Source organism: Rhipicephalus microplus, chromosome 6 (genome assembly GCF_043290135.1).
Source record: "Rhipicephalus microplus isolate Deutch F79 chromosome 6, USDA_Rmic, whole genome shotgun sequence".
Classification (NCBI taxonomy): domain Eukaryota; kingdom Metazoa; phylum Arthropoda; class Arachnida; order Ixodida; family Ixodidae; genus Rhipicephalus; species Rhipicephalus microplus.
The window spans coordinates 84271409-84296355 of NC_134705.1; the positions used below are offsets into that span (position 1 = coordinate 84271409).

Sequence of the window (24947 nt, forward strand, 5' to 3'; positions counted from 1 at the left end):
GCCTCCTCCCCGTCGCCACCCGCGTCCGTGGACGAGGCAGCGGCGGTTCTAGACGAGCCGGACGAAGTACAGGAGCAACCCGAGTCCGACTCCGCGACCCTCCGGATGCCACCGGACCACACGCGCCTCCTCGAGGACCAGGCACGCCTGCTCCGCTCCTTGCTGCGGGACCCGCCCTCCGACGACTCATGGGCCCAATGCGAGGAAGCATGGACGCGGGCCGTCGCCTTGGCTGTCGAGGCGGTGCGTCTACCACCGGTGCGTCCTGGTCGTCAACGCCGCCAGCCCGACCCATCCAACGCCGTCGACATACAGCGGCTGTACCGCCGCAACCGTCGACGCGCGATTCGGCTGATCCTGGAGGGACCACCCCAGACGTGCGCCATCCCGCTCCAGGATCTGCAAGACCATTGGGGACGCACGTGGTCGGCCCGCCAGGCCGATTCGACCCTTCTGCTGGGAAGAGAACCGGCCCCGGCGGGAGTAGACACGAGCAACTTTTCACCGGACGAGGTGTTCGGGCGTCTGCGCAAGTCCGAGAACACGGCCCCCGGAGCAGACCGTCTTACCTACCACCACTGGCGAACGGTCGATCCGGAGGCACGGTTCCTGACAGCGCTTTTCAACGCCTGTCTACACCACAGACGCACGCCCGACTCTTGGAGGACGACACGAACAGTCCTCATTTTCAAGAGAGGAGACCCCCAGGTCCCGTCCAACTGGCGGCCCATAGCCCTTGGCTGCACGGCAGCAAAGCTTTATGCCAAGTGCCTTGCAGCCCGGCTACAGGCCTGGATGATCGAACACGCCGTGCTTTCGAAGTGCCAGAAGGGTTTCCTTCCGCACGACGGCGTGTTCGAGCTTAACTATATCTTACAACGCAGGCTCGACATCGCCCGGTCGGGAGGCCCCGACCTGTGTGCGGCGCTGTTGGACTTTAACAACGCGTTCGGCTCCGTCCCGCACCAGGCCTTGCTCGACGCCCTGACCGGTGCTGGCGCCGGCCCCGTGTTTACGGAGGTGATAGGCGACCTCTACAGAGATAACAGCACCTGCATCCTGGCGGCCGAGGGAGCTACAGAACCGATCCCGATCCTGGCAGGGCTGCGTCAGGGTTGCCCGCTAAGTGGAATCTTATTCAACTTGGTGATTGACCCGGTCGTCCGCGCAGTGCAGGGTGGTGGCTCTGACCACAAGATCCTCGCCTACGCGGACGACCTGACTCCCCTGGCTTCGACTCCGCGCAGGTTACAACAGCGGATCGACAGGATCGAGACCCTCGCCGCGTCCCTGGGCCTGTCCTTAAACCCGTCGAAGTGCGCGTCTTTCCACATGGTCGGATCGACACCTGTGGGGATGCGCCCGACGGAGTTTAGAGTCTCGGGCGTTACCATTTCGGTGCTGCGCGACTTCGAGCCGCAGCGATACCTCGGACGACCCATCGGCTTCCGGATCCCCTCCGGCTCCAGTTCCGCCGTCGAGTCCGCCATCGCCCAGGCCCGGGCGATCATGTCGTCGATGTTGGCGCCGTGGCAGCGTCTGGACGCCCTCCGGACCTTTGTCTACCCGGCGCTCAACTTTCCGATGAGGTGCGGGGTACTTTCGACGACGGACTGGCGCCGACTGGACGACGCCATCCGGCCGCTGGTAAAGCGCACGCTCTACCTACCCACCAACGCGGCCACCAACTATATCTACGGTTCCGCCCCTGGTGGTGCCGTTGGGATCCCGGTCGCGGCGGAGCTCAGCCAACTCTGCCGCATCGACTCGGCCTACAAGCTCCTGACGTCCCCCGACACCGAGTTGCGGCAGATGGCCTTGGATGACGCCTACGCAACCGCCACTGCCCGCCTCGGTTGGGAGGTTACCCGCTTCGAGCTGGAGGCCTACCTCGGGGGATCGCTTGAGGACGGGTTCCGGGTCCCGGCCAACCAGTTGCGGTCCGTGTGGACGAATGCCCGCAAGGCGTCCCGCCACTACAACGTCGCCTGGACCCTGGATCCTGGCGGCGTTCGGCTCACCTGCGGTGACGCGACGATAACTCCGCAGCACCGGTGTCGCGTCATGCGAACGCTGCGTGAGATCCTGGCCAGAGAACGGGACCGCGCCCTGCACGACCTCCCCAACCAGGGGAAGGTGCTGGCCTGCGTGGCGGCTGATCGCGCCAGTTCCCATTTCATGCGGACGGGCGCCTTCACCACCTTCGCGGACTGGCGGTTCGTGCACAGGGCCCGCCTGAACCTGCTCCCACTCAACGGCGCTCGCATGTGGGGCGCACCGGACAGGGACCAGCGGTGCCGCGTCTGCGGGTACGTGAGGGAGACGCTGCCGCATGTGGTGTGCCACTGCATGCCCCGCAGTGCGCTCTACCGGGCCCGCCACGACGCCATCGTCAACCGTGTCCGGACCGCCGCCTCCCGTGAGTTCACGGTGGCCTTCGACAACCAGGCCGTCGGAGACACGGGCCTGCGTCCGGATCTCGTCCTGGTGCGTGGCGAAGAGGCTATTGTCATCGACGTCACGTGCCCGTTCGAGAATACGCCGGATGCATTCGAGAACGCCCGTAACGCCAAGCTGGCTCATTACGAGCCGGTAGTGGCGTTTCTCCGTCGCCGGTACCAGCGGGTCACCATGGACGCCGTCATCGTGGGAGCCCTCGGCGCTTGGGACTCTAGGAACGACCGTGTGCTTCGACGCATATGTTCGCGTCCCTACTTGCGCCTATTTAAAAAACTATGCGTGAGTGAAGTGATTGCCGCATCACGAGGCATTTATCACGAACACTTAAGGCAGTCGAATTAAACTCTGCGTGCGCGTCCCTAGGATGATACAAATGCATTATCATTGCATGATATGCAAGAACTCGTTCCCGACCATGTGCGAACTCCCCAAGTGTGTCCTTTTAAGTGTCCTGAAAGCGTTGATTGTTACGCGCCATTTCCTGTCTTGGATGTTGCGCTAACTTCAATTATGTTGCGGTGAAGAAGCCATGTCTTATAGTCGGACTCATTCACTTACGGCCCCAAGAAACATTAATAAAGCTATCTGTTCTTATCAGCTTAATATCTGATACGGATCCTATTTGGATCCAAGATATTAAACTTATTTTTGTGATGCGGCGGAGTGCTTGAAGCTTGCTTCACCTCCGCCACGGGTTGGCCCGGTATTGCACTACCTCCGGGATCGGCCCACTCACCCCCTGCGGGGTGAGTTCGACAATAAATTCAATGATAGAAGGAGTGTTCGGATTTACCCATGATACCGGGGTAAACGGCTTGGGTGCGTCGAGTGTCCGAGACGGTGGCGGCACGCCGCCCCGGCTGACGCGGTATTCGCGTGCAGGGAGTGCGCTAGCTGTGTTTACACTTACGATTGCTCTGGGAAAATAAATGTTTCCGTGTGTATTTCATATATGGAGGGTCTCTTTTATTTTGTTATGTTCACACGTACATACTCAAGTTTCTTATTTTTTTTAACGTTCCTACTCATATTAATAAAACTATTGAGGAAATTATCATTACTGTTTCGGAGGAAAGCTAGAAGTGTGTATACGATGTGTATGCATGTGCGATGTGTATGTATGTATGTGTGTAGAAGTGTGTATGTATGTGCCAAGCTATTTCCGCTTTTCGAATTCACCCGTTTCGCAACGAAAAATAAAAAAAGCCTCTAGAAAATGGGGTTTGGTTGGTGTTTCTGTTTACAGTTGCAGTGGCAAGCGAAGGCATTTTTATTTCACATCTTCACGCGGCGTCTGAACCTGAAGACGCGTGCTCTCGCCACGTCTACGCATCTACACTATTCCCCATCACAAATTAAAATCGCAAAGAACGCCACAGGACCCACTCCGCACACACCTGCTGTACGGTGGAGCGGCAAAGCCCCGATGTGCTTTTCCTATGTCCACTGACCTTTGGGGTTTGACGTCCCAAAACCACCATATGATTATGGGAAAATTTCGACCACCTGGGGTTCTTTCACGTGCACCCTAATCTGAGCACAGGGAAATGCAGCCGCCGCGGCCGGGATTCGATCCCACCACCTGCGGGTCAGCAGCCGAGTACCTTACGGCCATCAGACCACCACGGCGGGCATCGCCTTGTTGATCAAACACTTCATTTCTGAACACCATCTCATACCAGCTCATCCACCGTTGGCTCTCGTTAATTACAACGAACATCCTCGCACGCTCACCTCAATGGAATTGCCAGTTGCTGGAAGTTCCAAGAAAATTGCGCACTAGACGTTCGGACGCACCACGCACGTACCTGAAGCGACGTGGACCCCAGGACGCGTGAGATCACGCCCCGGGCGCGCTTTGCCTCCGTACCCACTCGTCACTCCTCACAGCTTCACTAAGCCGAGTATGTAGAAGTCGAAGAAGCAGAACAACAAACCAGCCAATCCCCCACAGTGGGTGTGAGCCACAAGTGAAGGTCAACAAAAACAAGCAACACCAGCGAGCGCAGTGACGAAGCTATCGTAATGGGGCGAAATAATCCACGAATATGGCTGCACGTTGACGCACGGTCGCATTTGTGCAACCACCCGTGTCTCCCGAAGACCGTCTGTCGCGCGTCTTCGACGAAAAGCGCAGGCGAGTACTTCTCCACTGATTTCCGCGACCACTTCACGACCGCCTTCGGCCGCCTCATGTCCGTCCGGCACGATCGACGGAGCGCCGCACCAGTGCCTCGTACACGCCACCATAGCACTCCTACCCCTCGGAATCAGCAAAACTCGGACGTTTTCGACCACGACAGACAGAACCTGCCGGCCCGTTGAACGCTTGAACGACATCGCAGCGTCAAGTCGCACACTCACGTTCCGTCACCCTCTGCCACATGATCCTTCATTCACCGGCTTCACAACCCACGCGGTAGACGTTTCGCACGCATTCCCGGGTCTGCCTTTCACGGCAGGACCTTCGTCGACCTCGGTGCGGTGTTCCGCCACGTCGGAACTTGCAAGGCATATGTTGAGCGTGCTGAAGCAGCCAAAGGCACCACCTTTTTGCCGATGATTGTGGGCGTCGTTGCAGAGGCGTTGCTTGGGCAGCCGGCGTAGAAGCCATGTTGGATGGGTGACGTATTCACATTTTGCACAGTCATTTTTTTTTTCCTTCCTTCCAGACTTTGGTGCTCGAGTTGGACATGTACACTATGCATCAGTTTTTAAAACAAATGCTGTAGCATCCCTCGCGACATGCCTGATAATGTTCGCCAGCAAGCATTTGGTGTGACGTCATGGGCGCATAGAGAGTACGCATGCAAGCAAGCACGCGTGGCTTCGACCTCTGGGAAAAAGAAGGTTTCAGTTTTAACATGTTTGTAAGCGAAACTAGAAACTTCAAGCGGACTGGGGATAAAAGCAATGCCGTGAAGCCAGCGCTGCCGCTGTCGGTGCACAATGCTGGTTGTGCATGGGTGGACGTCGGAATTGCTTTGCTACTGTTTGCCCGGCTTTTGGCCAGAACTAAGTACGAGGTGTGAAAGAATGGATTTTAATTACGTGCTAATGAATTGCATCGCTTCTCGGCCTTTTGGCTAAGATCAAAGTGTAGTTCTGTTCTTATCAGCTTAATATCTGATACGGATCCTATTTGGATCCAAGATATTAAACTTATTTTTGTGATGCGGCGGAGTGCTTGAAGCTTGCTTCACCTCCGCCACGGGTTGGCCCGGTATTGCACTACCTCCGGGATCGGCCCACTCACCCCCTGCGGGGTGAGTTCGACAATAAATTCAATGATAGAAGGAGTGTTCGGATTTACCCATGATACCGGGGTAAACGGCTTGGGTGCGTCGAGTGTCCGAGACGGTGGCGGCACGCCGCCCCGGCTGACGCGGTATTCGCGTGCAGGGAGTGCGCTAGCTGTGTTTACACTTACGATTGCTCTGGGAAAATAAATGTTTCCGTGTGTATTTCATATATGGAGGGTCTCTTTTATTTTGTTATGTTCACACGTACATACTCAAGTTTCTTATTTTTTTTAACGTTCCTACTCATATTAATAAAACTATTGAGGAAATTATCATTACTGTTTCGGAGGAAAGCTAGAAGTGTGTATACGATGTGTATGCATGTGCGATGTGTATGTATGTATGTGTGTAGAAGTGTGTATGTATGTGCCAAGCTATTTCCGCTTTTCGAATTCACCCGTTTCGCAACGAAAAATAAAAAAAAGCCTCTAGAAAATGGGGTTTGGTTGGTGTTTCTGTTTACAGTTGCAGTGGCAAGCGAAGGCATTTTTATTTCACATCTTCACGCGGCGTCTGAACCTGAAGACGCGTGCTCTCGCCACGTCTACGCATCTACACTATTCCCCATCACAAATTAAAATCGCAAAGAACGCCACAGGACCCACTCCGCACACACCTGCTGTACGGTGGAGCGGCAAAGCCCCGATGTGCTTTTCCTATGTCCACTGACCTTTGGGGTTTGACGTCCCAAAACCACCATATGATTATGGGAAAATTTCGACCACCTGGGGTTCTTTCACGTGCACCCTAATCTGAGCACAGGGAAATGCAGCCGCCGCGGCCGGGATTCGATCCCACCACCTGCGGGTCAGCAGCCGAGTACCTTACGGCCATCAGACCACCACGGCGGGCATCGCCTTGTTGATCAAACACTTCATTTCTGAACACCATCTCATACCAGCTCATCCACCGTTGGCTCTCGTTAATTACAACGAACATCCTCGCACGCTCACCTCAATGGAATTGCCAGTTGCTGGAAGTTCCAAGAAAATTGCGCACTAGACGTTCGGACGCACCACGCACGTACCTGAAGCGACGTGGACCCCAGGACGCGTGAGATCACGCCCCGGGCGCGCTTTGCCTCCGTACCCACTCGTCACTCCTCACAGCTTCACTAAGCCGAGTATGTAGAAGTCAAAGAAGCAGAACAACAAACCAGCCAATCCCCCACAGTGGGTGTGAGCCACAAGTGAAGGTCAACAAAAACAAGCAACACCAGCGAGCGCAGTGACGAAGCTATCGTAATGGGGCGAAATAATCCACGAATATGGCTGCACGTTGACGCACGGTCGCATTTGTGCAACCACCCGTGTCTCCCGAAGACCGTCTGTCGCGCGTCTTCGACGAAAAGCGCCGGCGAGTACTTCTCCACTGATTTCCGCGACCACTTCACGACCGCCTTCGGCCGCCTCATGTCCGTCCGGCACGATCGACGGAGCGCCGCACCAGCGCCTCGTACACGCCACCATAGCACTCCTACCCCTCGGAATCAGCAAAACTCGGACGTTTTCGACCACGACAGACAGAACCTGCCGGCCCGTTGAACGCTTGAACGACATCGCAGCGTCAAGTCGCACACTCACGTTCCGTCACCCTCTGCCACATGATCCTTCATTCACCGGCTTCACAACCCACGCGGTAGACGTTTCGCACGCATTCCCGGGTCTGCCTTTCACGGCAGGACCTTCGTCGACCTCGGTGCGGTGTTCCGCCACGTCGGAACTTGCAAGGCATATGTTGAGCGTGCTGAAGCAGCCAAAGGCACCACCTTTTTGCCGATGATTGTGGGCGTCGTTGCAGAGGCGTTGCTTGGGCAGCCGGCGTAGAAGCCATGTTGGATGGGTGACGTATTCACATTTTGCACAGTCATTTTTTTTTTTCCTTCCTTCCAGACTTTGGTGCTCGAGTTGGACATGTACACTATGCATCAGTTTTTAAAACAAATGCTGTAGCATCCCTCGCGACATGCCTGATAATGTTCGCCAGCAAGCATTTGGTGTGACGTCATGGGCGCATAGAGAGTACGCATGCAAGCAAGCACGCGTGGCTTCGACCTCTGGGAAAAAGAAGGTTTCAGTTTTAACATGTTTGTAAGCGAAACTAGAAACTTCAAGCGGACTGGGGATAAAAGCAATGCCGTGAAGCCAGCGCTGCCGCTGTCGGTGCACAATGCTGGTTGTGCATGGGTGGACGTCGGAATTGCTTTGCTACTGTTTGCCCGGCTTTTGGCCAGAACTAAGTACGAGGTGTGAAAGAATGGATTTTAATTACGTGCTAATGAATTGCATCGCTTCTCGGCCTTTTGGCTAAGATCAAAGTGTAGTATCGCTTCTCGGCCTTTTGGCTAAGATCAAAGTGTAGTGGTGGCTTGACCGCCCTGCACTCCCTGATCTTCGTAGAGGCAACCGGATACCCGCCCGGTTACAGCGGAGTCTTTCTCCCTCGCTCCCACCCACCCCTCGTCCACTGCTGCTACTCGGATTCGGCCGCCTCCTGCTGCCTGCCTGCTGCCCTGGTGTTGCTGCCCTGGTTTTGCTGCCGTGGTCCTGCTGCCCCAGGACCTGCTGCCCTGCCGTCTGGTCGTGCCTGCTGCTTGGTCCTGCCTGCTGCTTGCCGGTGCTGCGCCTGCCGTCCTGGTCCTGCCGCAGCCGCACTCGGGGGCCTCCCTGGCCCCGCCATGGTCGCCGTCGACCACCCTGTCCTCGCCGAGGCCCCCTGGCCCTCACGCCTAGCGTGGCAATAGGGTCATGGCCTCTGGGGGTCCAACCCTGGACTCCAGCGAGGATGACGGCGACCCCCCTTGGCAGGAGCGCCAGCCAGTGCGCGACGGGAGTACACTTGTAGTGTACTTCCCCGTGCCTCCTGCCATCGAGTGCTGCGAGCTCGGCTGCGGGGCCACCTACAACCCGGCCACATGGACCTCTCGGCGGCAGTCCCTGGAGCGGCACCTGGAGGCGGAGCACGGAGCCAGAATTACGAGCACCTCCTACATCTGCTCGTTATGCGGCGACGTCCTGGGCCAAAGACCAATGGCCCATGTCAACAAATGCCTGGCCAACGTTCCCACCGCCGCCCCTCCCCCGCGTTTCCGGCACCAATGCGATAAGTCCCCAAGGTCCTTTCCCGCAAGGAAGGGCCTTCACAACCATCAACAGTGGCACTTGAGGGAGGAGGCGAAGCAGGCCAGGCAAAACGTCGCCGCAGGTGCTCCGCCCCGACAGCCGCCCACCAGCGCCACCGGTTCCACCAGTCCCCACCAGCAGGCCTCGCCCGGACGTGCCGCCACTCCGGGGACACCCTCAGTGGTGGCCCCCTCTCCCTCGCAGAGTGGCGCCGGCTCTTCACCGGGCGAGACGGACCAGCAGCAGCGGGCCACCGCTTCACCCACCCAAAGCGCCGCCGCAGGACCCTCTCCACAGGAGGTCCTGCCTACCCCCCTGCCGGGCGGCGTCGAGGATGCGGCGGGCAGCCCAGCTGACCACCAGGCAGCACGACCGAGTTCCCCCTCGGACGAGTACTGCAGTCCTGCAGAGGGGGAGCTTCCAGAGCAGACTGCGGGGCGAGCCATCGGGAGTCCACCACCACCTTCTCCCGAGGCGATGACACCCCGCAGAGTCAACCGACACAGCGGCAGCACATACGGCACCCAGGAGGAGATGGCCGACACCGCCGGACCAGAGAGTGCCTGGGTCCTAGCTGAGATGACGGCGGAGCTGCGGGCACTAAGCCGGTTGCCCGTATCTGAGGAGGAGTGGGCGCGGTTCGAAACCATCCTGGACCGCGCAGAGGCAGCCATTACTGACCACCTGAGGCTGCCCAATCGGGACTCGCGCCAAACACCACCTCGGCGCGAGATTAATCCCGATAACCCCTCCCAGATACAGGCTCTTTACAGGAGGAACCGGCGCCGGGCCGTCCGGCTGATTGCGGAGGGCCCTTCGCAGCTCTGCCCCATTGACCCAGGCACGCTTCAAAGCTACTACACCCGCCTCTGGTCTGCGGCAGCAGTGGACACAACAATTCTCAGGACGCGAGCCCCCAACAACGAGGAACTGGACCTCTGCCCCTTCTTGGACGACGAGGTCGCAGCCAAGCTCCGAAGGTGCGAGAGTACAGCTCCGGGAGAGGACCGCCTCACTTACCACCACTGGAGGCAGGTGGACCCTGAAGGGCGGTACCTTGCGGCGGTATTCAACGTCTGCCTCAAATATCGCCGCACACCCCGGAGCTGGAAGTCGACGAGGACGATCCTCATTCACAAGAAGGGCGACCGCGAGGACCCCACAAACTGGCGACCCATTGCCCTTGGTCGAACGATCGCCAAACTGTATGCCGGGTGTCTCACCACGCGGCTGCAGCGGTGGTTGGGCGACCATGCGGTACTGTCCAGGTGTCAGAAGGGCTTCCTGCCGCACGATGGGGTGTTCGAACACAACTTCGTGCTGCAGGGACGCCTGGACGACGCCAGGACGGGAGGTGGGGAGCTGTGCGTGGGGTTCCTCGACTACGCCAACGCCTTCGGCTCGGTCGCCCATGAGGCCCTCGTCGACGCTGTCCGCGGCGCCGGCGCGGGGGAGCCCTTCGCGGAGATCGTGGAGGAACTCTACCGCGCCAACACCACCTGCGTCGTGGCAGCTGACGGCACCACGGAGCCAATCGCCATCGGAGCGGGCCTACGCCAAGGCTGTCCCCTGAGCGGCCTGCTGTTCAACCTGGTGGTGGACCCCATCATTAGAGCGGTGCAGGGAGGCGATAGGCAACACAACATCCTTGCCTACGCCGATGATCTGACGCTGCTCGCCGGGGATCCCGCCACCTTGCAGCGCCGCCTCAACGTGGTGACGGCCCTTTCGGACCCGCTCGGGCTGCGACTGAAGCCTGCCAAGTGCCGCACCCTCCACCTGTCCGGGCGCTACCCGGTGGGCACACGGCCCACCACTTTCACCGTGGGGAGCGTCCCGGTCCCGGCACTGGCGGACTTCGAGGGGCACCGGTTCCTGGGGCGTCCTGTGGGGTTTCGGGTGCTACCGGACCAGACAACGGTCGACGAGGCCATCCATCTCGGCAGACGGCTGCTCTCCTCCATGCTCACCCCATGGCAGAGGCTGGATTCTATTAAAACATTTCTATATCCAGCCCTCAACTTCGCCATGCGGGTGGGCCTTGCCAGCAAAGGAGAGTGGCATCGCTTAGACGAGGAGCTTCGCCCGCTGATCAAGAAGACCCTGTACGTGCCGGCCAGAGCGTCAAACGAGTATGTGTACGGGAGCGCACATGCCGGCACTGCAGGGATCCCTCTTGCGGCGGAGCTCAGCGACATCTGCCGAGTGGACGGGGCCTTCAAGCTCCTGTCGTCGACTGATCTGGAGGTCCGGGAGCGAGCGAGGGAGGAGCTCAACCGGGTGGTGTCGAGGCGGCTGAGGCGACCGGCGGACACGGACGACACCGAGGCCTACCTCTCAGGCGAAACGGAGGGCGACTTCCGGCAGACTGCGACCCAGCTGCAGTCTGTCTGGACGGAGGCACGCAAAGCCTCCCGTCGCCTGTCCGTCGCCTGGGAGCTACTGGACCAGGGCGCCCGCATCACCTGCGGAGAGGCCACGGTGTCAGCGCGGAACCGGAACAAGCTGATCAAGATCCTTCGGGCCATCCTCAACCAGGACCGGGACCGTTCTCTCCAGGAGAAGCCGTCCCAGGGCAAGGCGATGGCGTGTGTAGCGGCGGACCCCGCCAGTTTCCACTTCATGAGGTCCGGCCGCTACACTCGCTTCAAGGAGTGGCGCTTCATTCATCGAGCCCGGCTGAATCTCCTCCCCCTGAACGGCACAAGAACGTGGGTGCCCGCAGCTGACAAGAGGTGCCGACGCTGCGGGTACGGGGAGGAGACCCTGCCGCACGTCCTCTGCCACTGCATGCGGCAGAGCCGGGCCATGACAGAGCGCCACAACGCCATCGTTGCGCGCCTCAAGAAGGCGGCCCTGGAGCGGTTCACCGTCATCGGGGAGAACCAGCAGGTCGGCGTCCCCGGCTTGCGACCCGACCTTGTCCTGGCCCGTGGTGAGGAAGCCCTGATCCTGGACGTCTGCTGTCCCTTCGACAACCGCATGCAGGCGTTCCAGGAGGCTCGGAGGGTCAAGGAGGAGAAGTACGCCCCTCTACAGCGTCATCTCCTCCAGCGGTTCCAGCGCGTCTCCGTCGATGCCATCGTAGTAGGCTGCCTCGGCTCGTGGGATCCGGCCAACGATCGTGTCTGCCGCAGGTTCTGCTCCAGGAGCTACCTGCGCACCATGAAAAGACTTTGCGTTTCAGACACGATCGCTGCCTCTACGGACATTTATCGTGGCCATATAGGCGTTTTGTAAATAGTTTTTTATTCGAGAAGCGATACCGCGTTTTTTATTGTTATACGCTTTTATTCATACTAACACCACTAACTCTTTTTTAGCCTTTTTGTTACCTGATTTTATTATATACACCTTTTATTACCGTTTCTTGTTCTGTTATATAACCATGTATGATGTTTGTGTACTAAGCATAATAAAAAATTCTGTTCTTATCAGCTTAATATAAGCTGACCCACTTTGATCCTCTGGCCTAGGTCGAGAGGCGTCCCCTCCCGGGGACTCGGCCACCCCGGGAAGGCGACGACGTTCCTGGCTGCGCCTGCCCTTGCGGAGGGGCACCTGCTGCTGCTGCTGCTGACTGGCTGAGTTTCCTTTCCGGACCTTGGACGTGGCGGACCTGCTGACCCTGGAGGCCTTGGACGTCCTGGCTGGCCCTGGCGACCTCCGGATGCTGGACGGCGGTTGGTGAGAGTCTACAGCTCATTTCCTTGCTTGGCTCTTCGCCTGCCGCCTGCTGCATGCCCGGCCCGGTCGTCACCGCCTGCTGACGACGTCATCGGGCCACGGTCACCCTCGTGACCGCATCGCCGTCGTCGTCCACCGCCCGGCCCACCTGGTCCTGCCTGGCCTTGCTGTTGCCGTCCGGTCCTGCTGCCTGCCGGGACCGCCGCCATGGATCCTGCCCGCCGGGGTTCCGCGAGGGGCCGTCGTGCCAGGCGGCGCCACGCTGCTGCCCCTACTGGCTCCCCGGCACCACCCCCTCCTCAGCGACCTCGGCGCGGGACTCCGGGTTCTCCCGCGGCGGGCCCTTCATCGCCGGCGTCGACTGCGTCGCCCTCGTCGGGACCGGCTGGTTCCGAAGCACCGGCGTCCTCACGCCCTTCTGCCCCGGTGCAACCACGCCAGCCGACCCTGGACGGCGACGTTCTGTGGGTGTATCTCCCGGCCCCGGCGGAGCTGCAGTGCCCGGTCGACAACTGCAGTATGAGGTACAGCGGGGCCGCTTGGACGTCTCGCGCGCAGTCGGTGCGCCGCCACGTAGAGTTCGAGCACGGCATTCGCGTGCGCGAACGAATCTACGTGTGCACGGTGTGCGGCGCGCCGCTCACGTCCCGGCCCTCGTACCACCACTGCCTGGCAAGGGCCACGCTCGTGCCATCGTCGGAGACGCCTCGCCGTCGCTGTGGCGTGTGCGACGCCACGTTTACTACCAAGCGCGGCCTGGCCAATCACCTGCAATGCCACGTCGACCAGGCTGGGCCGTCCGGCGCCGCTCGCGAGCGCGCGCCTGCCCGGCGTGTGCGCCACGTCAGCTCATCATCATCTGACACGTCATCGTCCGGATCGGGTTCCTCATCGCCGCCAGCAGCACCCCGGGCTTCGCGACGCCTCAGGGGCCTATCGCCCTCTGACGCCTCACCTCCGGTGCGGCCCTCGTCTTCTCCGGCCGCCAGATCGGGGGCCTCTTCGCCCGCGTCGGTCGGCGAACCGTCTGCCTTTGTGTACCAGTCGTCCAGCGGTTCGTCAACGTCCGTGGGCTCGGCCTCCGTCCCCGGTTCGCCGGCACCATCACCTGCCGCAAGCCCGGCCCCCTCCGAGCAGCCCTTGCGTGACGCCGGAAGCACGTCTTCACCTACGCCGCAGATAGGGGTCCCGACGCCTGCCGGCGTTCCCGTGGCCTCGCCCGTTCTCGGGTCACCACGGTCGCCGGATCCTGCGTCGCCACAAAGACCTCCGTCGTCCGCCAGGCAAGTCCTGGTACCGTACGACTTCGGGCCCTCGTCGTCGTCAGATGGCGCGTCTCCTGCCCCGCGCGGCTCGTCGGCGGCTTCGCCCGTTGGCGACGCCGCGTTTCTGCTCGACGACGACGACACCATCTCCTACGACGTCGCGGTGTCTTCGCCGCCGCTCGATGCCGGGTCGTCCCCGGTCGTTCTGCCCGGGCCCCCTGTGTCTCCGGTCTCCTCCCCGTCGCCACCCGCGTCCGTGGACGAGGCTGTGGCGGATCCCGACGACGTACAGGAGCAACCCGAATCCGACCCCGCGACCCTCCGGATGCCACCGGACCACACGCGCCTCCTCGAGGACCAGGCACGCCTGCTCCGCTCCTTGCTGCGGGACCCGCCCACCGACGAGTCATGGGCCCAATGCGAGGAAGCATGGACGCGGGCCGTCGCCTTGGCTGTCGAGGCGGTGCGTCTCCCACCGGTGCGTCCTGGTCGCCAACGCCACCAGCCCGACCCAACGAACGCGGTCGACATACAGCGGCTGTACCGCCGCAACCGTCGACGCGCGGTTCGGCTAATCCTGGAGGGACAACCCCAGACGTGCGCCATCCCGCTCCAGGATCTGCAGGACCATTGGGGACGCACGTGGTCGGCCCGCCAGGCCGACTCTACCCTTCTTATGGGAAGAGAACCGGCCCCGGTGGGAGTAGACACGACCAACTTTTCACCGGACGAGGTGTTCGGGCGTTTGCGCAAGACCGAGAGCACGGCCCCCGGAGCAGACCGTCTTACCTACCACCATTGGCGAACGGTCGATCCGGAGGCACGGTTCCTGGCGGCGCTCTTCAACGCCTGTCTACACCACAGACGCACGCCCGACTCTTGGAGGACAACTAGAACCGTCCTCATTTTCAAGAGAGGAGACCCCCAGGTCCCGTCCAACTGGCGGCCCATAGCCCTTGGCTGCACGGCTGCGAAGCTTTATGCTAAGTGCCTTGCAGCCCGGCTCCAGGCCTGGATGATCGAGCACGCCGTGCTGTCGAAGTGCCAGAAGGGCTTCCTTCCGCACGACGGCGTGTTCGAGCTTAATTACATCTTACAACGCAGGCTCGACATCGCCCGGTCGGGAGGCCCCGACCTGTGTGCGGCGCTCTTGGACTTCAACAACGCGTTTGGATCCGTCCCGCACCGGGCTTTGCTCGACGCCCTGACCGGTGCTGGCGCCGGCCCCGTGTTTACGGAGGTAATCGGCGACCTTTACAGGGACAACACCACCTGCATCCTGGCGGCTGAGGGAACAACCGAGCCGATCCCGATCCTGGCAGGGCTGCGTCAGGGTTGCCCACTAAGTGGAATTTTATTTAACTTAGTGATTGACCCGGTCATCCGCGCAGTGCAGGGTGAAGGTTCCGACCACAAGATCCTTGCCTACGCGGACGACCTGACTCCCCTGGCCTCGACCCCGCGCCGACTCCAGCAGCGCATCAACCGGATCGATACCCTCGCCGCATCCCTGGGCCTGTCCTTGAACCCGTCGAAGTGCGCGTCTTTCCACATGGTCGGATCGACACCTGTGGGGATGCGCCCGACGGAGTTCACAGTCTCGGGCGTTCCCATCTCGGTACTGCGCGACTTCGAGCCGCAGCGGTACTTGGGACGACCCATCGGCTTCCGGATCCCCTCCGGCTCCGGTTCCGCCGTCGAGTCCGCCATCGCCCAAGCCCGGGCGATCATGTCATCGATGTTGGCGCCGTGGCAGCGTCTGGACGCCCTCCGGACCTTCGTCTACCCGGCGCTCAACTTCCCGATGAGGTGCGGGGTCCTTTCGACGACGGACTGGCGCCGACTGGACGATGCCATTCGGCCGCTAGTAAAGCGCACGCTTTACCTCCCGACCAACGCGGCCACCAACTATATCTACGGTTCCGCCCCTGGTGGTGCCGTCGGGATCCCGGTCGCGGCGGAGCTTAGCCAACTCTGCCGCATCGACTCGGCCTACAAGCTCCTGACGTCCCCCGACACCGAGCTGCGGCAGATGGCCTTGGAAGACGCCTATGCAACCGCCACTGCCCGCCTCGGTTGGGAGGTCACCCGCTTCGAGTTGGAGTCGTACCTCGGCGGATCGCTTGAGGACGGGTTCCGGGTCCCGGCCAACCAGTTGCGGTCCGTGTGGACGAATGCCCGTAAGGCGTCCCGCCAGTACAACGTCGCCTGGACCCTGGATCCTGGCGGCGTTCGGCTCACCTGTGGCGACACGACGATAACTCCGCAGCACCGATGCCGCGTCATGCGGACGCTGCGTGAGATACTGGCCAGACAACGGGACCGCGCCCTGCACGACCTCCCCAACCAAGGGAAGGTGCTGGCCTGCGTGGCGGCTGATCGCGCCAGTTCCCACTTCATGCGGACGGGCGCCTTCACCACCTTCGCGGACTGGCGGTTCGTGCACAGGGCCCGACTGAACCTGCTCCCACTCAACGGCGCTCGCATGTGGGGCGCGCCGGACAGGGACCAGCGGTGCCGCGTCTGCGGATACCTGAGGGAGACGCTGCCGCATGTGGTGTGCCACTGCATGCCTCGCAGTGCACTCTACCGGGCCCGCCACGACGCCATCGTCAACCGTGTCCGGACCGCCGCCTCCCGCGAGTTCACGGTGGCCTTCGAAAACCAGGCCGTCGGAGACACGGGCCTGCGTCCGGATCTCGTCCTGGTGCGTGGCGAAGAGGCAATTGTCATCGACGTCACGTGCCCGTTCGAGAATACGCCGGATGCATTCGAGAACGCCCGCAACGCCAAGCTGGCTCATTACGAGCCGGTGGTGGCGTTTCTCCGTCGCCGGTACCAGCGGGTCACCATGGACGCCGTCATCGTGGGAGCCCTCGGCGCGTGGGACTCAAGGAACGACCGTGTGCTTCGCCGCATATGTTCGCGTCCCTATCTGCGCCTATTTAAGAAACTCTGCGTTAGTGAAGTGATTGCCGCATCACGAGGCATATATCACGAACACTTACGGCAGTCAAATTAAACTGTGTGCGTGCGCGTCCCTAGAACAATGCAAATGCATTAACATTATATAATCTGGTTGAACTCGATCCCGACCATGTGCAAACTCCCCAAGTGCGTCCTGGCAAGTGACCTGAAAGTGTCGATTCTAAAGCGCCATTTCATGTTTTGGCTATCGCGCTAACATCAATTATGTCGCGGGAAAAGCTATGTCCAATAATTGGACTCATTCACTTACGGCCCCATGAAACATCAATAAAATGTATCTGTTCTTATCAGCTTAATATCTGATACGGATCCTATTTGGATCCAAGATATTAAACTTATTTTTGTGATGCGGCGGAGTGCTTGAAGCTTGCTTCACCTCCGCCACGGGTTGGCCCGGTATTGCACTACCTCCGGGATCGGCCCACTCACCCCCTGCGGGGTGAGTTCGACAATAAATTCAATGATAGAAGGAGTGTTCGGATTTACCCATGATACCGGGGTAAACGGCTTGGATGCGTCGAGTGTCCGAGACGGTGGCGGCACGCCGCCCCGGCTGACGCGGTATTCGCGTGCAGGGAGTGCGCTAGCTGTGTTTACACTTACGATTGCTCTGGGAAAATAAATGTTTCCGTGTGTATTTCATATATGGAGGGTCTCTTTTATTTTGTTATGTTCACACGTACATACTCAAGTTTCTTATTTTTTTAACGTTCCTACTCATATTAATAAAACTATTGAGGAAATTATCATTACTGTTTCGGAGGAAAGCTAGAAGTGTGTATACGATGTGTATGCATGTGCGATGTGTATGTATGTATGTGTGTAGAAGTGTGTATGTATGTGCCAAGCTATTTCCGCTTTTCGAATTCACCCGTTTCGCAACGAATAATAAAAAAAGCCTCTAGAAAATGGGGTTTGGTTGGTGTTTCTGTTTACAGTTGCAGTGGCAAGCGAAGGCATTTTTATTTCACATCTTCACGCGGCGTCTGAACCTGAAGACGCGTGCTCTCGCCACGTCTACGCATCTACACTTTTCCCCATCACAAATTAAAATCGCAAAGAACGCCACAGGACCCACTCCGCACACACCTGCTGTACGGTGGAGTGGCAAAGCCCCGATGTGCTTTTCCTATGTCCACTGACCTTTGGGGTTTGACGTCCCAAAACCACCATATGATTATGGGAAAATTTCGACCACCTGGGGTTCTTTCACGTGCACCCTAATCTGAGCACAGGGAAATGCAGCCGCCGCGGCCGGGATTCGATCCCACCACCTGCGGGTCAGCAGCCGAGTACCTTACGGCCATCAGACCACCACGGCGGGCATCGCCTTGTTGATCAAACACTTCATTTCTGAACACCATCTCATACCAGCTCATCCACCGTTGGCTCTCGTTAATTACAACGAACATCCTCGCACGCTCACCTCAATGGAATTGCCAGTTGCTGGAAGTTCCAAGAAAATTGCGCACTAGACGTTCGGACGCACCACGCACGTACCTGAAGCGACGTGGACCCCAGGACGCGTGAGATCACGCCCCGGGCGCGCTTTGCCTCCGTACCCACTCGTCACTCCTCACAGCTTCACTAAGCCGAGTATGTAGAAGTCGAAGAAGCAGAACAACAAACCAGCCAATCCCCCACAGTGGGTGTGAGCCACAAGTGAAGGTCAACAAAAACAAGCAACACCAGCGAGCGCAGTGACGAAGCTATCGTAATGGGGCGAAATAATCCACGAATATGGCTGCACGTTGACGCACGGTCGCATTTGTGCAACCACCCGTGTCTCCCGAAGACCGTCTGTCGCGCGTCTTCGACGAAAAGCGCAGGCGAGTACTTCTCCACTGATTTCCGCGACCACTTCACGACCGCCTTCGGCCGCCTCATGTCCGTCCGGCACGATCGACGGAGCGCCGCACCAGCGCCTCGTACACGCCACCATAGCACTCCTACCCCTCGGAATCAGCAAAACTCGGACGTTTTCGACCACGACAGACAGAACCTGCCGGCCCGTTGAACGCTTGAACGACATCGCAGCGTCAAGTCGCACACTCACGTTCCGTCACCCTCTGCCACATGATCCTTCATTCACCGGCTTCACAACCCACGCGGTAGACGTTTCGCACGCATTCCCGGGTCTGCCTTTCACGGCAGGACCTTCGTCGACCTCGGTGCGGTGTTCCGCCACGTCGGAACTTGCAAGGCATATGTTGAGCGTGCTGAAGCAGCCAAAGGCACCACCTTTTTGCCGATGATTGTGGGCGTCGTTGCAGAGGCGTTGCTTGGGCAGCCGGCGTAGAAGCCATGTTGGATGGGTGACGTATTCACATTTTGCACAGTCATTTTTTTTTTTTTCCTTCCTTCCAGACTTTGGTGCTCGAGTTGGACATGTACACTATGCATCAGTTTTTAAAACAAATGCTGTAGCATCCCTCGCGACATGCCTGATAATGTTCGCCAGCAAGCATTTGGTGTGACGTCATGGGCGCATAGAGAGTACGCATGCAAGCAAGCACGCGTGGCTTCGACCTCTGGGAAAAAGAAGGTTTCAGTTTTAACATGTTTGTAAGCGAAACTAGAAACTTCAAGCGGACTGGGGATAAAAGCAATGCCGTGAAGCCAGCGCTGCCGCTGTCGGTGCACAATGCTGGTTGTGCATGGGTGGACGTCGGAATTGCTTTGCTACTGTTTGCCCGGCTTTTGGCCAGAACTAAGTACGAGGTGTGAAAGAATGGATTTTAATTACGTGCTAATGAATTGCATCGCTTCTCGGCCTTTTGGCTAAGATCAAAGTGTAGTACACGTGGATCTCCCACTTTGATCTTTACAGCCAAAGGTCGAGAACGGTCCCTCCCGGGGATCCGGCCGCCCTGGAAGGTTCCCCCCCCCTGGTCGCACGGAGCTACGCTGTTCCTGGGTCCACCTGGTTCCTCGGCCCTGCTGCACCTTCGAAGGAGTCTCCGGCCATCTACCGACGCGGCGGGCCCACCAGCAGGAGCAGACGCCCTCCGGGAGTGGTAAGAGTCCACGAGCCTTTTCTTGCCTGCCACTCCCGGCCCGGTCGTCAATGCCTGCTGACGACACCCACGGGCCCCGGTCCTCGTGACCACTTCATCGCCGCCGTCGTCGGAGCCTACAGGACCGGACATCAAGCCACGGGGACGTGGACACTGACCGACCGGGCGTTCCAGTCAAGCCAGCGGGAGAAGACGCCCTCCGGGAGTGGTGAGAGTCTACAAGCCTTTTCTTGCTTGCCACTCCCGGTCCGGTCGCCAATGCCTGCTGGTGACACTAACGGACCCCGGTCTTCGTGACCACTTCGCCGTCGCCGACGCCCCGGCCTTCCTGTCCGGACGTCCGTCCTCGAGGACCTGGAGAAGTCCCTGCCTGGCCATGTCTGCTCCCCGCCGGCCACCTGCCGTGTCCGTCGAGCCGCTCTTCCCGGGTTCCGGTAGCCGTCGGCGGCGTCCCGCTCCTCCTTCGGGGACGAGCACACTGGCGCCCCCGCCGGCTCAGCGCCCTCGTCCTGGCACACCCGCGTCTACTGGCGTTTCAGCGGCAGCATCGGGCCCTCCTCGCTCCCGACCGCCCGTCATTCACCAGGGCATCATGACGGTGTACCTGCCGGTGCCTGGGATCCTTCGTTGTCCGTATCCCTGTTGCGCAGGCTGCCAAGCCCGCACATCAGTCTCGCTCCGACTGTCCGCGTGGCGGTCCCACATGGAGCAGAAACACGGGGTTCGGCCAACGGGGCGTCTCTACCGGTGCGTCGCCTGTGATGCCCGGTTGAATTCACTGTCTGCCCGCCACGACTGCCCGGGTCCTGCCTCGAACGAGCCTTACCACCCCTGCCGATATTGCCCGAAGAGCTTCAATTGCGATCGCTCCTTGGCACGGCATGCGCAAGAGGAGTCCACCCCATTTGTACCTCTTCGCCCGCCACGGCAGCCTACGGCGACTCCCTCTAGTTCCTCTGGCACAGAGACCACACCATCTCCCGGACCAGCTCCTTCAGGTGCAGCTCACCGAGTCCAACAGGAAGTACAGGTTACAGAAACCGTTTCCCGGCCTCGAAGACGTCGTGGAAGCAAGTCTTCTACATCGACGCCATCCTCGAGTACGGGTTCGGTCTATAGCACTTCGGCTACCGGTTCTCCGTCGGCTTCACGGTCTACAGCGTCTTCCACACCGGACAACACAGCAACCACTTCTAATTCCGGTTATACGACGCCTCGACCGCTACCTTCGGATCCCGGACCGCCAACGCCCGTGCCACCCGACCAATCCACATCTGGCGAGACAACTGTTACGCCTGGTACGTCAGCTCATCCGACTATCTCTCCAGATTCATCGACCTCTCGTTCCAGTTCCCCTTCATCTTCACTCCCGGAACGGACCGATGACCCTGACGAGGCGGTTAACGATGACGACGCCCCTGACGTACCAGTGGATGACCCGGCAATGGACATGCCACCAGACAACACGGCTCTGCTTGCACAGCAAGTACAATCACTCCGTTCCACACTGCGTAATCCACCAACGCAGGATTCCTGGGCGATATGTGACCAGGCGTGGACACAAGCCGTTACCATAGCTACGGAGGCTGTTCGTCTCCCTCCCGTAGTACCTGGTCGGTCCCCACGCTCGATCAACCCCGAGAATGCTACGGACATCCAGCGATTATACCGCCGGAATCGTCGTCGTGCTGTGCGACTGATACTGGAAGGTCCTCCCCGGTCCTGCGACATACCACTTCAGGAACTCCAGGATCATTGGGGCTCTACCTGGTCTCACCGCACAGCTGACACGACAACCCTCTTTCAACGACCTGTGGCCCCCGAACCTGTGAATATGGCGTCTTTCTCGGCAGACGAGGTCCTTCTCCGGCTTCGCAAATCAGAGAATACATCTCCTGGCTCCGACAGGCTCACCTATCGACACTGGAAGTCCGTCGACCCAGAAGCTAAATTCCTGTCTGCACTGTTTAACGCCTGTATTCACCACCGTCGAACACCTGACTCATGGCGGACCTCAAGGACAATATTAATTCACAAGAGAGGGGACCCTTCGATTCCTGGTAATTGGCGACCGATAGCACTTGGAAGTACAGCCTCAAAACTATACGCCAAGTGCTTGGCAGCCCGACTACAAAAATGGATTACGGACCATCAAGTTCTTTCCCATTGCCAAAAGGGCTTCCTACCGCACGATGGGGTATTCGAGCTCAATTATGTGTTCCAGCACAAGTTCGACGTGGCAAGAGCTGGTGGCCCGGACTTCTGTGCAGCACTACTGGATTTCACCAATGCTTACGGGTCCGTACCCCATCAGGCCCTCTTCGATGCTCTACGGGGAGCTGGTGCTGGAGACACATTCACTGAGATAATCGCAGATCTCTACCGCGATAACAATACCCTCATCGTCGCAGCTGAAGGAGTAACAGAGCCGGTACCTATTCGATCAGGTCTCCGCCAAGGTTGCCCCCTATCGGGGTTGCTTTTTAACCTCGTCGTGGACCCGATCATTCGTGGCGTACAGGGCGATGAAGACGACCATAAAATTCTCGCATACGCAGACGACCTCACGCCGCTGGCCGACTCCCCTTCCCTCCTACAGCAGCGAATTGACACGGTGGAATCCCTAGCTGGTCCTCTTGGACTAGCTTTAAATCCATCAAAGTGCTCTACTGTGCATATGAGTGGCATGACCCCCGTCGGAATGCGTCCTACCGTATTCCAGGTGTCCGGCGTCCCTGTCTCAGCACTCGAGAACTCCGAGCCACTGCGTTTCTTGGGACGCCCGGTGGGTTTCCGCCTTCCAGCTAGGACCGGTTCTTCACCTGTGGACGACGCCATCTGCCAAGCGAGGGCCCTCTTCTCCTCTCTACTAGCCCCCTGGCAGCGCATCGATGCACTGAAGTCTTTCGTGTACCCGGCCCTAAACTTCGCAATGCGATGCGGGGTACTTGGCAAGTCCGACTGGCGCCGTCTCGACGACGCTATACGGCCACTTGTCAAACGAACCCTCTACGTGCCGACCAACGCGTCCACCCATTACGTCTACGGGAGCTCTGCTGGCGGGGCAGTTGCCATACCTGTGGCTGCCGAGTTAAGCGACATCTGCCGCGTCGACTCGGCATTTAAACTCCTCACGACGTCTGATCGGTGCTTGCGCGAGTTGGCACTCTCCGACGCCTATGGCATCGCCTCGACACGACTCGGATGGGAGGCGACCCGATTCGAACTCGAGGCTTATCTGTCCGGCGACCTCCAAGGAGTTCAGTCCACACCTGCCACACAGCTTCGTTCCGTGTGGACGGAGGCCCGCAAGGCGTCCCGGCGGTTACACGTCTCGTGGTCGTTGAGCCCCGACCACGTCACCATCACGTGCGGCGACGTCACCCTACCGCCTTCACATCGCAACCGCGTCATGCGGTCTCTGCGAGATGTACTCGCCACAGATCGCGACAACGCCCTACATGCACAATCCAACCAAGGCAAGGTCATGGCTTGCGTCTCGGCGGATCGGGCCAGTTCTCATTTCATGCGGAGTGGAGCGTTCACACACTTCGCGGACTGGCGCTTCATCCACCGAGCGCGTCTGAACCTACTACCTCTCAACGGTTCGGTCATGTGGGGTCCCGCCGACCGCGATCAGCGTTGCCGGGTCTGCGGATACCAACGTGAGACTTTACCGCATGTGTTGTGCCACTGCATGACACACAGTGCCATGTATCAGGCGCGGCACAACGCGGTGGTCAAACGCCTACGTACAGCAGCAACCCGTCAATTCACGGTGGCTTACGAGAACCGGTTCGTCGGCGACACTGGCCTACGCCCTGACCTGGTCGTTGTGCGCGGCGAGGAGGCCTTGGTGATTGACGTGGCTTGTCCATTCGAAAATACACCAGAGGCCTTCTCGAACGCCCGCAACGACAAGCTCGCCAAGTACGAACCCGTCGCTGCCTACCTCCGCCGACGCTACCAGAGAGTGACGGTGGCCGCGGTCATCGTTGGAACACTTGGCGCCTGGGATCCGGCCAACGACCAGGTCCTAAGGCGACTGTGCTCCAGATCTTATCTGCGCCTGATGAAGAAACTTTGCGTCAGCGAGGTGGTGGCGGCGTCTCGGTCCGTTTACCACACCCACGTCGGCCACGGCCGCAACTGACAGTAATCTACCACTACGAAGCCTGGTCCCCTCCTTGATCAACTGATCACCACCATCAAATCACAACACATGGGTTCCTGTCCGGCACGAGTTCCCTGGTCGCAGTGTTCCTGAAAACACCACATCCGGAGCCTACCTGGTGCTTTTCTTGATCCTGGACTACGTCTAACAGGGTTCATCTTCTGGCATCACTGTTCTGGGGCACTTTCCTGCCGTCGGTCCTGGTCTCACCAAAATCACAAACGAGTGCATTTACAGTCACTAGAAGACTTGTATTGAACATCAATAAAAGCACTCTGTTCTTATCAGCTTAATATCTGATACGGATCCTATTTGGATCCAAGATATTAAACTTATTTTTGTGATGCGGCGGAGTGCTTGAAGCTTGCTTCACCTCCGCCACGGGTTGGCCCGGTATTGCACTACCTCCGGGATCGGCCCACTCACCCCCTGCGGGGTGAGTTCGACAATAAATTCAATGATAGAAGGAGTGTTCGGATTTACCCATGATACCGGGGTAAACGGCTTGGGTGCGTCGAGTGTCCGAGACGGTGGCGGCACGCCGCCCCGGCTGACGCGGTATTCGCGTGCAGGGAGTGCGCTAGCTGTGTTTACACTTACGATTGCTCTGGGAAAATAAATGTTTCCGTGTGTATTTCATATATGGAGGGTCTCTTTTATTTTGTTATGTTCACACGTACATACTCAAGTTTCTTATTTTTTTTAACGTTCCTACTCATATTAATAAAACTATTGAGGAAATTATCATTACTGTTTCGGAGGAAAGCTAGAAGTGTGTATACGATGTGTATGCATGTGCGATGTGTATGTATGTATGTGTGTAGAAGTGTGTATGTATGTGCCAAGCTATTTCCGCTTTTCGAATTCACCCGTTTCGCAACGAAAAATAAAAAAAGCCTCTAGAAAATGGGGTTTGGTTGGTGTTTCTGTTT

General features: G+C 58.9%; 4 non-coding genes across 4 annotated transcripts; all 4 read left to right on the forward strand.

The window, feature by feature from the left end:
* Positions 1–3008: 3008 nt before the first annotated feature.
* Positions 3009–3197, forward strand: LOC119184442 (U2 spliceosomal RNA). Its single transcript, XR_005111440.1, has one exon. It is a non-coding gene; the product is annotated as a U2 spliceosomal RNA (small nuclear RNA).
* Positions 3198–5526: 2329 nt separating this feature from the next.
* LOC142766427 (U2 spliceosomal RNA) lies at positions 5527–5717 on the forward strand. The gene has a single exon (XR_012884521.1). It is a non-coding gene; the product is annotated as a U2 spliceosomal RNA (small nuclear RNA).
* Positions 5718–17065: 11348 nt separating this feature from the next.
* Positions 17066–17254, forward strand: LOC142766252 (U2 spliceosomal RNA). Its single transcript, XR_012884441.1, has one exon. It is a non-coding gene; the product is annotated as a U2 spliceosomal RNA (small nuclear RNA).
* A 7005-nt stretch (positions 17255–24259) lies between these two features.
* On the forward strand, positions 24260–24442 carry LOC142766269 (U2 spliceosomal RNA). The gene has a single exon (XR_012884452.1). It is a non-coding gene; the product is annotated as a U2 spliceosomal RNA (small nuclear RNA).
* The last annotated feature ends 505 nt before the right edge of the window (positions 24443–24947 follow it).